This window comes from Tamandua tetradactyla, chromosome 12, assembly GCF_023851605.1.
Source record: "Tamandua tetradactyla isolate mTamTet1 chromosome 12, mTamTet1.pri, whole genome shotgun sequence".
Lineage (NCBI taxonomy): Eukaryota > Metazoa > Chordata > Mammalia > Pilosa > Myrmecophagidae > Tamandua > Tamandua tetradactyla.
Window position 1 is genome coordinate 73,261,721 of NC_135338.1, and position 16,343 is coordinate 73,278,063.

The window sequence follows — 16,343 nt, forward strand, 5'->3', positions numbered from 1 at the left end:
CCACACTGATTCACATCTCTATGAAGATAGGCTAATTAAAGTTTCCAACATCCAGTACTGAATAGGGATTAGAAGAAATGGCTGCCTTTATAAAAAATGGAATTAGGATTAAAACATGACTTTTCTAGGGTACGTAAATCATTTCAAACTGGCACAGGCAGAATATAAATCCTTTAATATTATTTCCCTTCAAATATTTAGGCAATACTTTACTGTCTTGAAGCATTAATGGTTATAGATGAAAGGTTTGATTTGACTTCTATGATGGCTAAGTTCATGTGCCAAGTTGGCTAAGTTATGGTGTCCAGTGGTTTGGCCAAGCAAACACTGGCCTGATTGTTACTGTAACGGTATTTTGCAGATTTAAATCATTAGTCAGCTGACTGTATTTATAGCTGAACAAAAGAGACTGGCTTCAGCAATGAGAGAAGTTTATCCAATCGGTTGAAGGCCTTCAAGGGAGAACTGGTGATTATCACTGGTCAAAAAGAAAATTTCCATTTTTACTTCAGTCAGCCAGATTGTCCTGAAGAAATCACTGAAACCTTCATCAGAGTTACCCATTTGCGGCCTGTCCTAGGAATTCAGAGTTACAGTCATCACCATCAGGTGAGCCAACTGTCAATTCCTACCACAAATCTCATAATACACACACATATATATCCTGTTGATTCTGTTTCCCTAGAAAACCCTGACTAATACAATTTCTCTCTGGATATTTGTTTATCTTAAGACTTTCACAGTTTCAAAAGAATGGGTCTCAGTACTGCTCAATTCACTAGGATTAGTACTTGTTGTGCCCTTTCAACCTGAAAACTTGTGTCCTCCTATTCTTGTTTAATGGATATATCTTTTTACATTTCTGAGTACACTAGAGTTATTTTTGTTTAAAGTTCTCTCTGATTAGCTCTATATTCTTCAGTGGCAGTTTTTTCTGGTTATTTTAGTCTCTCATGCAAGTAGTTTTTCTCACATGCCTGGTGATTTATGATCACTAATGCATATTAAGATAGAATGACTCATTAGTTAAGACAGATGTCTTCTGTTATTGCAAATATGGTCTTTTTTTCTGGCAAAACTGATCTTCTGAGGGGCAGGAGAAAGAGAGGGAGCTCTGTGTGGGCTGGGCATAAGTTGACTGACATGTATGTATGTAGTATGTAGAGAGCCAGCAGACCTTCTAAATGCCAGAATGAAGATGGTTTTTTTTTTCCCCTGGGGATACAACAGGCCCACTAGAAGCTTTAAATCAGCCTTTCCCAATCTCTTTAAAGACAATCTACTTGGGGTTTTGCCTGTGGCTCACGTCAGGTATCTGTACTTCAAGTCAAGGGTGAGAGAAGTATGGTAGGTAAGGAGGGGCAGACTCGTGCCTTCTGACACCTTAGACGCAGATCCAAAAATAAATTCAATTCTCATTCTTTGGGAAACCCTCAACTTACTGTCATTGGTTTCTTTATTTCTAATTTCTATACAATTCAGTGGCCATTAGGAGGAAGAGGAGGTTTGTACCACCACCTTAAATAGGAAGTCATACAAAAGGCTTTTAAGAGTTGGAAACACAATAGTACATTTTATCATCTGCATTATTACTATGAGAAAATGTGTTGAGGCTAAAAAACAAAATGGTACAGCAAACTTTCATAAGTCATATATTTATATATTCCTTGTATTACAGCACAGGTAATCTCAAAACACTGATGTATACAGTTTTAAACAATCTTTCATATAGACATGTATGTGAATAACTTATCAGCTATACCCAGCATTTAGACCAATTAATAGTCTAAATTATTAATAGTCTAAATTAATAGTCTAAATAGAAAAAAATTTTCAACAAACCATATGCTTAAATTTTGTTATTTGATACCATCCTCTTACTAAAAGTAACCAGCATTTCTTAGAAAAATGGATGATTCCATGTCTAGGTCTGGAAAGCGTGCCAAAAAGCAAAGGAACTTTCAACAAGATTGGAAAAATATCACCAGTTGCTGAAACCAAGAGCAACAAGTATACTTGAGGTCCACTATACTATTCTCTATATTTCTGTTCATGTTTCAACATTTCCATAATTTTTTAAAAGGTGTCATAGCAAAAAGACACAGGAGTCTGCCTAAAAGGTTACACTCTCTGTTAACCAGAGTTGTGAGAATTAGATTGAAGGTAACTGAAACACAGTGAATCAATAAGTCAATGATATTCAAAAAGGAGAAAGCCAGAAAAAAAAAGTCTTTTTCTGAGCTGGTGAGATTGGTAACTAAATTAAAAAATTTATTTATCCTGCCTTTGCAGGAGGAACTATATTTCAGAACATACTAATAGTCCCAGTCAATAAAGAATCTCTTTTTACAGAAGAAAGCCAGCTAATAATGTAGAAGAAATAAAATTAAATTAAAAAATCAGAAAACTAGCATTATGCAATCCCTCATGAAATTACTGATTCAGGCAAGCATTATACTCAGGTATATGTTTGACACAGAGATTCATACTGTGTCAAAGTAATACCAAGTAGATTATTTCTAGTTGTAAGGAGAGAAATATGAAACTCTATAATGAAAGGATCAGACAGTGATTACCCTAGTTCAGTGATCAACTTCAGTTTCATTAATGGTGAGTCATCCAGCTATGGATGTATCTCCTGATGAATTAATTATAAAGCACATTATCATCCATTATATATTCTAGTCACAAATGTTTAACACAGATCTAACTTCTAATTAACAGGGAATACAAGTGGTAGAAGAACAAATTAAATGAGGAAGCAACCAGACCTATCAAGGAGAAGGAACATCATGCAAGTCTCTAACAAATTAGTGGTATGAAAAGAAAAAAAGGATTAGGTTAGACTTCTATAATTTTAAAGAAACTTAAGGGATAGTAACAACAAGATGTAAAACTTGATCCCAGACTGAGAAATCTGACTGTGGACTTGATAAAAGGGAAAGATACTGATAAGAGATTGTTCATTGAAAAAAAGAAGTTACAGTACAGCACATATTGCAAGATCTCATTTTAATAAAATAATGCATAAATAGGTCTTTATTTTCTAATTTTCTATGGTTAAATTTACTGCTTTTTTTAAACCATAAAAATGGAAAATTAAGGGCAAAGTCAATTTTGTTAAAACATTGAAACAAAAATACAAATTTTACATTAAAAATGTTCATTAACATTTAGGGTTCAAAATAGGCACTGACATTTTTTTTGACAGGTGGGGTGAAGGAAATACAGGGGAAGATTGCAGAATGATGGAGAGAAAGAAAGAATGTCTGCTGACATTCAGAATTAACTACTAAACAGGCTTATCTAAAGGTAAATAAAATAATTTTTTTTATCATGATGTTACTTAAAATTACAGAAAATTGACCACAGAAATTTTAAAATTTCAAACAGTAGAATGTATTGACATTCTGCAAAGTATAAATGACAGTAACTTTTAGTGTTAAAACCAGAGCTTTCTGCTGAGAGGTGATAAGCTTCCTACTTACTTTAAAGCATTTGCCATATCCATAAATTACATTAACCTTTTAGTTGAAAAAAAGCTTAAAAAACCTCATAAAATCAAAACTCCTGAAACCCTCCTATTGCTGACACTAAAGATTTATTTCATCAGCAACATAATCCAATAAAAATTGGTTTTAGTAACTTTGGAGGTCTAAAACAGAAAATAACTTTCAGTAAACATCATAAATAAACCGGAATCACTTCTTTATATAAATGGTTACAAATGAGGGAAGCAAATATAACAATTTTCATTTGGGAGAATAAATTGTTCTCTTCTAAAACCATTTACAATTGAAAGAACACTTCTGTGGTACTATATTTTTTTGTTTCATTTTCCTAAATGAATATTTCAAGTAACCATTACAGTAATTCAGTAATCATCAAGAACTGTGGACATCACAAGTTAAAAAAAAATGTGATGTTATCAGTCAGTAAAGAACCAATCTTTTGGTAAATTTTTAAAATATTTCATTTAAGGAAATTGTTGCTAATTTTTTCTTTTCTCTAAATAGCATAGACTAAGGCTTGCTTGATCATTATCTTCTTTTATTTATCTAATACGTAATATAATTTTCTTTGATGCAATGTTATTGAGATATATTCACACACCATACAAAACTATCCGAAGTATCATCAATGTCTCACAATATTATATTTTTTATAATTCCTTGTTACTGAAAATAGAAGGAACAGTAGTTCTCAGTAAACCATCAAACTGATTAATTAAATGAGCACTTTTTCAGCAGCTTCTATGTGGCAGGTAAGGCATTATTATCCCTACCCCTAAAGGAGAGTTTAGTGGGACACAGTTATAAAAAATAACACTATGAGAAGAACTTTAATAATGGTATGTGGAAAATGCTAAGGAACACAGAGAGGGAAGCCCTTAACTTCCCAATGTGTAGGAAGGAAATTTTAAGGAAAGCTTCAGATCGGCATTAATAGAAGACTGACAGCCAAGCACACGCCCACATCAGGATATATGCACCTATTGTTCCCTCTGCCTGGAATTCTACTGTCCCAGATACCCACTGGCTTGCTCCTTTACTCCATTCAGGTTACTGCTTAAACGTCAGTTTTGCAGAGAGGATTTTCTTGACTACCTTATCTAAACAGCAAACTCACTCTGCCATTCTCTAGATCCTTACTCTATTATTTCTTTCCATTATTTATTACCATTTGATACATTACATTCTTAAATTATTATCCATCTCTATTCAGTAGAATTCAATGAGGGCTGGAATTTTGTTTCTCCTGGTTGGTTACTGCTGGATCCCCAGTGCCTACAAAAAAGCCTTGCTTACAGTCAGCATTCAATAAAGATTTGTTGAATGAATGAATGGTATTATATATGCAATTAAAAAATAATAAGCCATTTGAATTATACAATTTTGTTTTCTTTCTCATATTTGAGTATTCTGAAATTGTAATCCAAATAAAATGAGCACAACAGAATATGGATTGTGATGCTGTAATGCTGGCCAACTCTTTAAAACAGATTCACAATTTAATTACTGCTGTTAGCAATATTCCATCTGTTTACTGTTTGACAGACCAAGATTTAAATTATACAGTCAAATGGTTAAGTATTCAGTGACTGATCTAAATCAAAGGGGAACTTAATATTTTTGGTGGTCAGCATCTTTCTAGTAACAAACAAGTAGACTTCTCTGGCAGCTACCCACAATAACAGACAAAGTGGGAGGGTAATTTGCTGGTCCGTTTTATTTTTTAAGAACATAGATAAAATCATCTTTTATACAAGTGGTTCAAAATGCTTCGAATGAGATTACATTTTAGGTAAACATCCCATAGAACTAAGACGTGGATACACAATACATTACATTATTCATATTTTACAGATGAAGAGACTAAGAGCCCATAAGAAAATTCACTAAAGAGAAGACAGGGTCAATGCCAAGATGAAAACCTAAACATGATAAAAAATTTTGTATTTTTCCTTATTTTTACAGATGATGAAGATGAGGCTTAGTGATATTAAATAATTTACCTAAAGAACATTATTATTTGATGATTCACATAACTACTATTAAGAAAGGGATCTGAACTCAACCTCGTTAGGCTGATTCCAAAGTTTGTGCTCTGACTGAAGGGTCAGAGGGTATCTTTAATTAGGTACATAAATTATATATTTATAAAGCTGAATAAGACCCTTCTCCAGAAAATATTTTAACAGGTCACCATATTGTTAGCTGAACTTCAGACATTAACAGATTTTGTTTTAGACAAAGTTGAATTCTGACCTTGAATCAACAGTTCAAACAGGTAAATACACAGTTTTAGGAAAAGTTATCTAGTTGCTCTAAAAATTTATTTACATTTCTGAATGAAGCTATTGGAACTTCTGAATTTTCTTCAAATAACACCATAATCACATACCATATTAATACTAAAATGAATAGAAGAATCATAATTATGAAATCTGTCTGTATACATAGAGTACAATAAATCTACCTGGTCTTCAGGTGGATTAGGCTAATTAAGTTATTGAAAATAGGATACTATTCCCACCCCCTACAAATCCAGCAAGATTTTACAAATGCATTACATTCATTTATGCTAATAATTTTTATGATATTCTTGTATAGCTTGTTGAAATAAAACTTTTCTTAAGAGATATAAATGGAAGCTTAACAGTTCTATCAGTCCATGTTAATCTCAGGCTTTGAAAATAAGGAACTGATGCCATAAAAACCCCAAGGTGGCAAGAAATATATAAGGAGAAATAACTAATGTACTAGAAATAAGGTGTAAAAAAAGAAGAAATCTTAAGATAAAAACATTTTCTTATCATGATTATCTTTTTATTAGCCATGTCAAAGAAGGGAATATAAGTGGTTAGCACTACTTAGTTTAATTTCTGGCAAGAATATATATTCCTGGCTACAGATTGTCTGTAATTAACCTCAGAATGAAAATTGCCGGTAACATCAAAGCTCAAATTAATATTCTTGGTTATAATCAATACTTCTGCTTTCTCTGTTTTCCTATAAATGTATCCATGACCATTAAAGAAAAACAACAACAACAACAAAAAATCTTCAACACTATAGGTATAAAGAAGAACCATTTTTTTTCTGTTTTTTTTTTTATTAATTAAAAAAAACATTAACTAACACAACATTTAGAAATCATTCCATTCTACATATGCAATCAGTAATTCTTAATATCATCATATAGATGTACGATCATTATTTCTTAGTACATTTGCATCAATTTAGGAAAAGAACTAGCAAAACAACAGAAAAAGATATAGAATGATAATATAGAGAAAAAAATAAAAATAATAATAAAAATAAAAAATAGAAAAAATATATAAAAAAGAAAAAAGGAAAAAGAAAAAAACAAAAAACACAAACAAACAAACAAAAAACTATAAAAGAAGAACCATTCTTAAAATAATACTTTTATTGTGTACAATCAATGGCTCACAATATCATCACATAGCTGTGTACTCATCACCATGATAATTTTTAGAACTTTGTATTATTTCAGAAAAAGAAAAAAAGAGAAAACATACATCCCATATCCGTTACCCCTCCCTCTCACTGACCACTAAAATTTCAATCTACTCAATTTTTTTACCCTTTATTACCCCCTATTATTTATTTATTTTTTATCCTTCTTTTATATTCATCTGTCCTGGATAAAAGAAGCATCAGACCCAAGGTTTTAAGTATCACAGTCATGTTGTAAAAGCTATATCGTTATATCATCATCTTCAAGAATCAAGTCCACTGAAACACAGTTCAACAGTTTCAGGTATTTTCCTCCAGCCACTTCAATACACCATAAACTAAAAAGGGATAGCTATATAATGCATAAGAATAACCTTCAGGATAACTTCTCAGCTCTGAAATCTCTCCATCACTGAGATTTTATTTTGTCTCATTTCTCTCTTCCCCTTTTTGGTCAAGAAGCCTTTCTCAATCCCATGATGCCAGGTCCTGGCTCACCCCTGGGAGTTCTGTCCCATGTTGACAGGGAGATTTACACCCCTGGGAGTAATGCTCCACATAGTGGAGAGGAAAATGAGTTCACCTGCCGAATTGGCTTAGAGAGAAGCACCACATCTGAACCACAAAACAGGTTCTCTGGGGGTGATTCTCTGGTATAATTTTAAGTAGGCTTAGCTTCTCCTTTGCATGAATATGTTTCATAGGGCGAACCCCAAGACTGAGAGCTGAGTCTACTGAATTGGTTGTTCCCACTGCTTGCGATAATATCAGGATTCCTGAGATGGGGAAGCTGAATATTTCCTCCTTTCTCTCCAGTTCCTGAAGCAGACTTTGCAAATACTTTTTTATTCTCTGCCCAGATTGTTCTGGGATCTATCAGGGCACCACACTAATCTGTACAAACCAACAAGTTCTCACACTCTATTCAAGATTCCATGTACTTAATTAACAGTGTTCAACTAAACCGACCATACAAGTTAAATGAGATAATGTGCTATGCAAAATAAAAATTTTGTATCATATAAATATCTATCCTTCTGGTCTCACACAAAATTTGAAGTATTAAAATATGGACCATATCATCCTTTACCCAGTAGTCTGATTCACCTTAGTCCTATCCAGATCAGCTTCATTCATAGCTCTAGTTGAAGTCTGATCACTTTTTTCAGCTTTTTAAATAGTTGCTGTATGGGGTAATGCTGACTTCCATAGCTTCAGAGCTCTAACTCTGAGTCTCAGGTATCATACAACTACCCGAAGTAACAAGAACTTTTTAATAAAGAATATATGAATTATATATATAAAAACTCAAGAGGCGAGGGGAAAAGGCTCATTTATGGTACTGTGCTCTACGTGTAAGGAGACCTGTATGATGACTCAGTAGCTTCTATTAGCCCAGAGTGCAGCAACTACATTCTAGACCTTCTGGGCCATCCATCTGACACACTTGATCTTTTTTCACGGTTGACCTGCCACCATTTATTATCTCAGCACTATAACTGATGAGCCTGAACTGATGGCTCTTCTTCCCTTTGTATTTCTCTAAGTAGCACTGCATTCCTATAAAAGGTTTTAAAATGCAAAATGTAAAGGAAAACAATCCTAGCTGCTATAACATAACTGTTCTTTAAGTAAACATCCATTTTATTAAATACAAGGTGTCTACTTGAGCCCACCCAAGCCTTACGGATGACCATCTGTTCTGAGGATCAAAAACAGGACTTAGTAGCTAGGCCCAGCAGAACTCTGATGCTAGTGGCTAACCCTGGATAGGGTGAGTTGCACACTGGGCAGCAGCACTGCATGTGAACCCAAAGACATCTGCTCCTTTTTAAGCTGTTTTCAGCAGTATTTCTGAATACATCTCCAGTAAACTGAAGGTTACTCATCCCATTCCTCAATCCAAGATCTAGCATGGTACGGGGGGAAGGAGTGGGTACCATCACATGACCAGTTACTCAATGCTGCTATTAGAAATCAATGTGCATTGTCCAATGGATGACATGACACACTTACTTTTGCAGGGAAATCTTAGCGTTGCCAAAAGGACATCAAAGCAATTCTGGTTTTCTGAAATGCAGCAACCATAAACTAGGCAGAAAGAATAATACAATGAGCACTGGTTATTTACTTTAAGCAGTGAAGTAGTGATATTGACCAACAGTGATCCTCAAACCCAGAAAATCAAGTATTATCCAAATGGAAATATGTTTCAAAATCTTCATAGGTGATTCTGTGGATCCGTTAGGTTTTGGAGCCAATAGACTATACTAATGGTACTTAAATTCTATTGGGCATCAGAATTACCTGGAAGGCTTGTTCAATACAGATTCCTGTGTCCCATCCTGAGGGCTTCTGATTCAATAAATCTTGGATGGGGACTAACAATTTGCCTTTCCACAAGTTCCAGATGAAACCTATGATGCCAGTCAGGTGATCACACTTTAGAACTACTCTAATACACCATATGCATTAAGTATATTTAACTAGTAGGTAATATTAGAAAAGGGAAATGTGTGTTGGCCATACATAGAACAATTTTAGGCAATTATGAAGATTAAAGTCATTGATTTTTGCAGAATATTTAATCCATATTTCACTAAGAATTACTTCAAATTTTTAACTTTTTTTATTAGAACAATTAAGTTTAAAGAAAAATTATGCAGAAAATACCAACTTCCCATACAGACACCTGCCAGACATAGTTTTTCCCTGTTAACTTTTTCATTAATGTGGCACCTTTGTTACAATTTATGAGCCAATATTTTTTATAACTATATTACTAATTATAATCCATAGTTTACAATTGGGTATACTTTTTGTGTTGTACAGTTCAAGTTCTTTCTAAGGAATCAGCTTTTGGTCTCACTGATTCTCTCAATTATTTTTCTATTGTCTATTTTATTTATCTTTGCTTTAATCACTGTACCTTTAGGTTGGGTTTGCTCTTCTTTTCCTAGTTCTTCTAGATGTGAAATTGTTACAGATTTGAGATCTTTCTTCTTTTTTAGTATAGGCATTCATAGCTAAAAATTGTCCTCTGAGCAATGCCTTTATCACAAAAATTTTGGTGTGTTATGTTTTTGCATTTGCCTCAAGATTTTTTCCTAAATTAGGGCAGGCAATGATGGCTCAGAGTTCTCGCCTGTTATGCTGGAGACCCAGGTTCAATTTCCGGTGTCTGCCCATGTGAAAAAAAAAAAAAAAGGAAGAAACTATTTCCTAAATTCCTTTTACTTCTTCTTTGACTTGTTGGTTGTTTAGGAATGTATTGTTCACTATCTACATATTTATGACTTTTCAAATTCTCCTTGTTATTGATTTCTAGCTTCATTATATTGTGGTTGGAGAAGATATATATGGTATGATTTCATTCTTTTAAAATTCATGGCGATTTGTTTCGCAACCTAACATATGGTCTGTCCTAGAAATGATTCATGTGTACCAATGAAGGTGTTTTCTTTTGTTGTTGGGTAAAGTATTTTGTGTATGTCCATTATATATAGTTGGTATTTTGTATGTTTCAAGTCTTCTATTTCTTATTGATCTTCTTTATAGATGCTCTTTCCACTATTGAAAGGAGTATTGAAGTCTGCAACTATTAATGTAGAACTGTCTTTATCCAGCCAAAGTGTTTGATTAAGAAGCAACCCACATTTTTAATTCTGCAAGAGTTAAAGGTATATACCACTCACCTACCCTTCTGAATGAATTATTGAAAAATGTATTCCACCTGAGAGATTCTTCAGCATACAGACAAAAGAGAGCCAGCAATTTTCTTTCAGGTATGACTTTGTCTTAGAGTTTAGCTACTTCTTGAATCCCTATTTTGTTAATTATAGAAAGCAAGAACATTAATTGAGCCAGTCAACCAATATGCTGGTGTGAGGCACTCCTAGATTCTATTCCTCTACAGAATCTATGAATAACTAATAAAAACTGGCAGAACCATCTTCCTCAGAACTTCAGAAAACACCTAAAGGATTACAATAACTTGGCAAGCACTGAATCAAGAAAAAAGCAATTTAAAAACAGTGCCAGTCCCTCCCCAGCCTCCTCCCCTACTGAGTGTGGAGCCAGCCTGTGCTTTTCAGTATCGGTCCCTGGTCCTGTACCGAGGGTGCAGAGTAGCCTCTATGTATCTACTGTGGGGCATGTATATCCGAGCCAGTCTAGCTCATGGCAGCCTGAAAGACTGAACCAGGATATTCACTCATCTTTGGCTCACTGCCCCAGAACTTGGCCTCCAGAGAGAAGCAGCTCGTGGACAGCTAAATCAATGTAAGAAACAATCAAACCACAGTGGCCTAGGGCAAGGGATCATTTGGTTTTAAGACGCACAATTGAGCAACCTAGAATGGAAAGACTATTTTATAGGGAGAAGAGGGGGATATCTGAATTCCACAAACACAAGATAAGACACATGCTCAAAAAAGACAGGAGAAGACCCTATGCTTTTTTGCCTCAGACTGATATTCAGGTTACTGATAAGAGGGCTAAACTATGAAAAAGAGCACCTGCCAACACAGGGGCAATTTGCAAAGACTCTGAAAGGAGGTTTTTTGCATTGCTTTGTTGTTTTTGTTAGCTCCTGGCATTCAAGAAATTCTGTGTCATATCACTAAGTGGACATAAACTTAACAGACAGTTCAGGGACTAAAGGTAATACATTAAAATATTAAGAGGTACAGTGTGTAATAAAAGATGACAAGGCAAACAAATAAACAAGAAATGATTGTCCATCCAAAGGAACAAAATAAACAGAAACCATTAATAAAGAAGACCAGAATGGATTTTTAAAAAAATGGTGTTAACTATGCTCAAAGAGTTATAAGAAAGCACAGTGTTGCCAGGACAATGATTTATGTGAACAAAATGAAAATTTCAATAAAGAGAAACATTACTAAAAAAAATACTGGCATTGAATTTCACACACTGGAGCTGACAGAAAAAAGACTGTGAACTCAAAGATGAAACAATTTAAATTAACCACACTGAGGAGCAGAAAGAAAAAAGGAATGAAGAAAAGTGAAGATAACTTAAGAGACCATGAGACACCATCAGTCATACCAATATACTCATTGTGGGAGTTCCAGAAGGAAAGGAGGAAAAGGGGTAGAATAAATATTCAAATAAATAAAACATACCAAATTTAACAAAAAATTTGAATATAAACATTTAAGAGTCCCAACAAACCTCAAACAAAATAAACTCAAAGAGACCCACACCTAAACACATTACAGTCAAATTTTTGCATGCCAAAGACAAAGAGTCTTGGAAGCTGCAAGAGAGAAGCAATTTGTCAAATACAAGGGAATCTCAAATAGATTGTGCCAATTTCCATCAGAAACCATGGAGGCAAAAAGACAGTGGGATGAAATATTTAAAGTGCTAAAAGAAAATAAAGCCAGTCAAGAATTTATGCCTGGCCAAACAGCCTTTCAAAAATGAGGAAGAGTGTGGTAAATTGAATTATGTACTCCAAAATGGATATGTTTTCAATCTCGGTGTGCATGCCTCTGTGTGTGAATCCAATGTAGGTAGGACCACTTAAAGATGTTATTTTCGGTTGGGGTGTAGCCACGGAAGCAGGGTGGGCCTTGGTCCGGATTATCTGAAGCCTTCTAAGGCAGTGTAGTAGTTACGTTCAGGTGTTAACTTGGCCAGGTGATAGTGTCCCGTTCTGCTGCTGTGGGCTTAAATCATCAGCACGTGAAATTCATCTATGGCTGATTGCATCTGCAGTCAGCTAAGAGGAGTGCCTTCCACAATGAGTGACATTAAATTTAATAAGCTGGAGCCTTAAAAGGAGAGGTCAGAGCAGAGCTCAGCAGCCCAGCAAACCTCAACTCGGTACAGTTTAGTGCAGCTCAGACCCAGAGGTTTGGAGATGCAGAAAAGATACATCCTGGGGAAAGCCATTTGAACCCAGAAGCCGGGAGTGAAGGCCAGTAGATGTCACTGTCTGCCTTCCCATTTGACAGATAAACCTCAAAGAAAGTTAGCTCTCTCTTCTCTGAAGCACTATAAATTTGTAACTAAATAACTCCCCTTTTATAAAAGTCAATTCATTTCTGGTGTATTGCATTCTAGCAGCCTTAGCAAACTGAAAACAGCCAGTCTACAGCTTTGTGTGGATCAAGTATCAGGAAATAATCCAAGGAGACTCAATAGATGGGAACATTTCAGCAGACTGCCAGGGTACAGAAAAAGACAGAGGCAACAAACACTTGGAAGCAGTCAGTAATTAGTGTGAGTATACAGAGAGACAGACAGACAAAATGCCACAGGAGGAGCTGGAAATGAGGAGTCAGCAGGAACCAGAAGAAGGAGGAGAGGACGCTGTCATATTATGAGAAAACCAAGGAACTCAAATATTGTTGGCCAGCCATAAATGCTGCTAACCTCAGGAGACAACCTTAGTCTTCTAGCCTTGTGTGCAGGTTTGAAAGGATGTGTGAACCCTAGAAAAGCCATGTTTTAACCCTAATCCCATTTTGTAAAGGCAGCCATTTCTTCTAATCCCTATTCAGTATTGTATGTTTGAAACTGCAGTTAAATCATCTCCCTGGAGATATGATGTAATCGAGAGTGGTTGTTAAGCTGGATTAGGTGACAACATGTCTCCACCCATTCGGGTGGGTCTTGATTAGTTTCTGAAGTACTATAAAAGAGGAAACATTTTGGAGACTGGAGATTCAGAAAGAGCAGAGCAGAATGACATAGCCACCAGAAGCAGAGTCCACAAGCCACTGACTTTTAGAGACGAAGAAGAAAAATGCCTCCCGGGGAGCTTCATGAAACAGGAAGCCAGGAGAGAAAGCTACCAGATGATGCCTTGCTCACCATGTGCCCTTCCAGCTGAGAGAGAAACTGTGACTGTGCTCACCATGTACCTTCTCATTTGAGAGAGAAACTGAATTTCATTGGCCTTCTTGAACCAAGGTATCTTTCCCTGGATGGAAGCCTTTGATTGGACATTTCTATAGACTTGTTTTAATTGGGACATTTTCTAGGCCTTAGAACTGTAAACTAGCAACTTATTCAATTCCCCTTTTCAAAAGCCATTCCGTTTCTGGTATATTCATTCTGGCAGCTGGCAAACTAGAATACCTTGTATACCATGAATCAAAAAAATATTGTTATTTAAGTCAAAGGCTTTCTCTCTAAGCTCTCTGGGTGTTTCTCTCTGTGTGTCTTTTATTCTCATAAAGGATTAAGATGTACCTTGAATTGGATGGGTCACATCTCAATTGAAACCCCTAATCAAAGGTCCTGCCCCACAAGAATGGATTAAAAGAACACGGCTTTTTCTAGGGTAAATAACAGCTTCAAAACAGCACAGTTCTCTAATAACCTCCAAAATGAGCTTGTTTTTATTATTTTTTTTGTAACATTATGATCCCAGGGACCTTTTTAAAATTTGTTTCAATCAACTGTAGTTATTACTTTTTCATGCCAAAATTACTCCCATCTTTAGCCTGTGAAAATTTCTTCAAGTTGGTTCCTTTTGATACAACTCAAGCAGTATTTGATAGCTTCCTTGATTTCCTATATGAGAAGACATCCCAGGTTCACCAGGTATATTTCATATCAAAGACATGAAACAGTTTTTTCTTCTAAGACTTCTAATTCTTTTCATTGGGAATATCTAGAGTATTTCTAATAGAAATGCCTTGACATTTCTGATATATGAACACCCCCTTTTCCATGCTTCCAATGGTAGTGTACTATTTTCAGAAACATTTATAGTCTATGGGTCATTTCAATGACAACTGGAGGTGGGGTCAGATGTATGTATCCACACTGCTACCTATATATGTGTTAGGATTAAGTTCTGCTGCTAGTAACAGACACCAGAAATAAACTCTTTTACAGTTATTTTTCACTCCTGTAAAAGAAATTCAGAAGTAGGCAGTCTGGAGCAAATATGCAGCTACACACTCATCGAGGACAAAGGAACGTCTATGTTTCTACATCATCCCATTGTCCAAAAAAGCTACTTAAGCTTCAGCTATCAGGTCTGCGTGGAAAGAAGTAGAAAGACAAAAGGGCAAATAAGCATCTCTCTCAGTAAAAACAATTTCCTTTAAAGACATTCCTGAAGTTTCACAACACGTCTACTGACATTTCATTAACCAAATCTTCATTACATGGCCAACCCTATCTGCAAAGGAGGCTGGGAAACACCTTTTATATTCCAGGTAGCAACATGCCAAGTGAAAATCAGGATTCTATTATGAAATAAGGCGGGAAAAGATACCGAGAGGAAACTAGCAGTCTCTGTCATACCATCTCATTAGGAAGTCTCTTCCTACTTAGTCCTTTACTAAAATCTCAGTTACAGAAATTCCTGATGTCTGGTTTATAATTAGCTATATACCCAGGCATATTTTATTTATATATTTTTCCCAATGATGCCTATCCCAATGTCTTATCCATTGCCAATATTTTATCCATTGTAGTAGGCATAAATTAAATTGAAATGAGTCTTATTCAGTCACCCTGAAGATAGATACTTAGTCACAGTGTTTACTGTAGCTTATCTTCAAACTAATCTATCGGTTTGTGTTAGCTGTATGACAACCTAGTCCTCCCATAATCCAGAAATGGTATGGAAATCTGTAGCAGCATTCCATAGGTGGGTCAACTCTGCTACTCTAATCTATCCTTAAACCTTTATGAGACATATTTAGGTTTTAAAAACAACAACAACAACAAAACAAGCAAACTCATGTGAATAAAAAAAGGGGGCTGTTCTTTTTGGGAAGAGGAGGAATACAAAGATAGGAAATATTTAATAAGCATTTTTATCAAATGTTAGGTAGTATACATATTTTCAATTATTGAAATCAGGGTGGGTAGAGGGAGGGTGTTCAAATACATTATTAATATCTATTTCTTGACTTAAAATTAAATTCCTTTAGCAGTTTCTTGGTACAAATTTTTTCACACCAAGTTTTTCAGGATACAGGCTTTGAACTGCTCTTACCTGGTTTGAATACTGGCTCTATCACTTATTAACTCTATGTCTTCAAGGTTATTTAATTAGTTTATACCTTAGTTTTCTTGTGTATGGGTCTTAGGAATAGCTACTTCATACAGTAGGATTAAATAAGTTAATGCATATAACGCGTTTAATTCAGTGCCAGGTAGATGAAAATACCACCGCCACTACCACCACCACCATTAGCATGTTGAAAAAAAAAAAAGTGAGAAAGAAACTAATGTAAGTTGAGAAAGAAACTAATAATTTAAATGTAAGTTGAAGTCCAAGCTAAAATTTTAGACACACTTCAAAGAAAGTTATGCACACTTGAAACTTAATGTCTACTCAAGTTTTAAAACCTTCATTACTCC

The 16,343-nt window shown here is 35.1% G+C and overlaps 1 protein-coding gene across 11 annotated transcripts in view; it reads right to left on the reverse strand.

Moving 5' to 3' along the window:
* The window catches only part of GLCE (glucuronic acid epimerase), a 113,983-nt gene that overhangs the window by 32,119 nt on the left and 65,521 nt on the right, over positions 1-16,343 (reverse strand). For 6 of the 11 annotated variants that reach the window (XM_077123940.1, XM_077123937.1, XM_077123939.1 and 3 more), the window contains one exon: positions 9,000-9,074. The exons of the other annotated variants lie outside the window; for them this stretch is intronic. The gene's annotated coding sequence lies outside the window, so the exon portion shown is untranslated. The remainder of the gene's footprint in view (positions 1-8,999; positions 9,075-16,343) is intronic. 11 annotated transcript variants of the gene reach the window in all.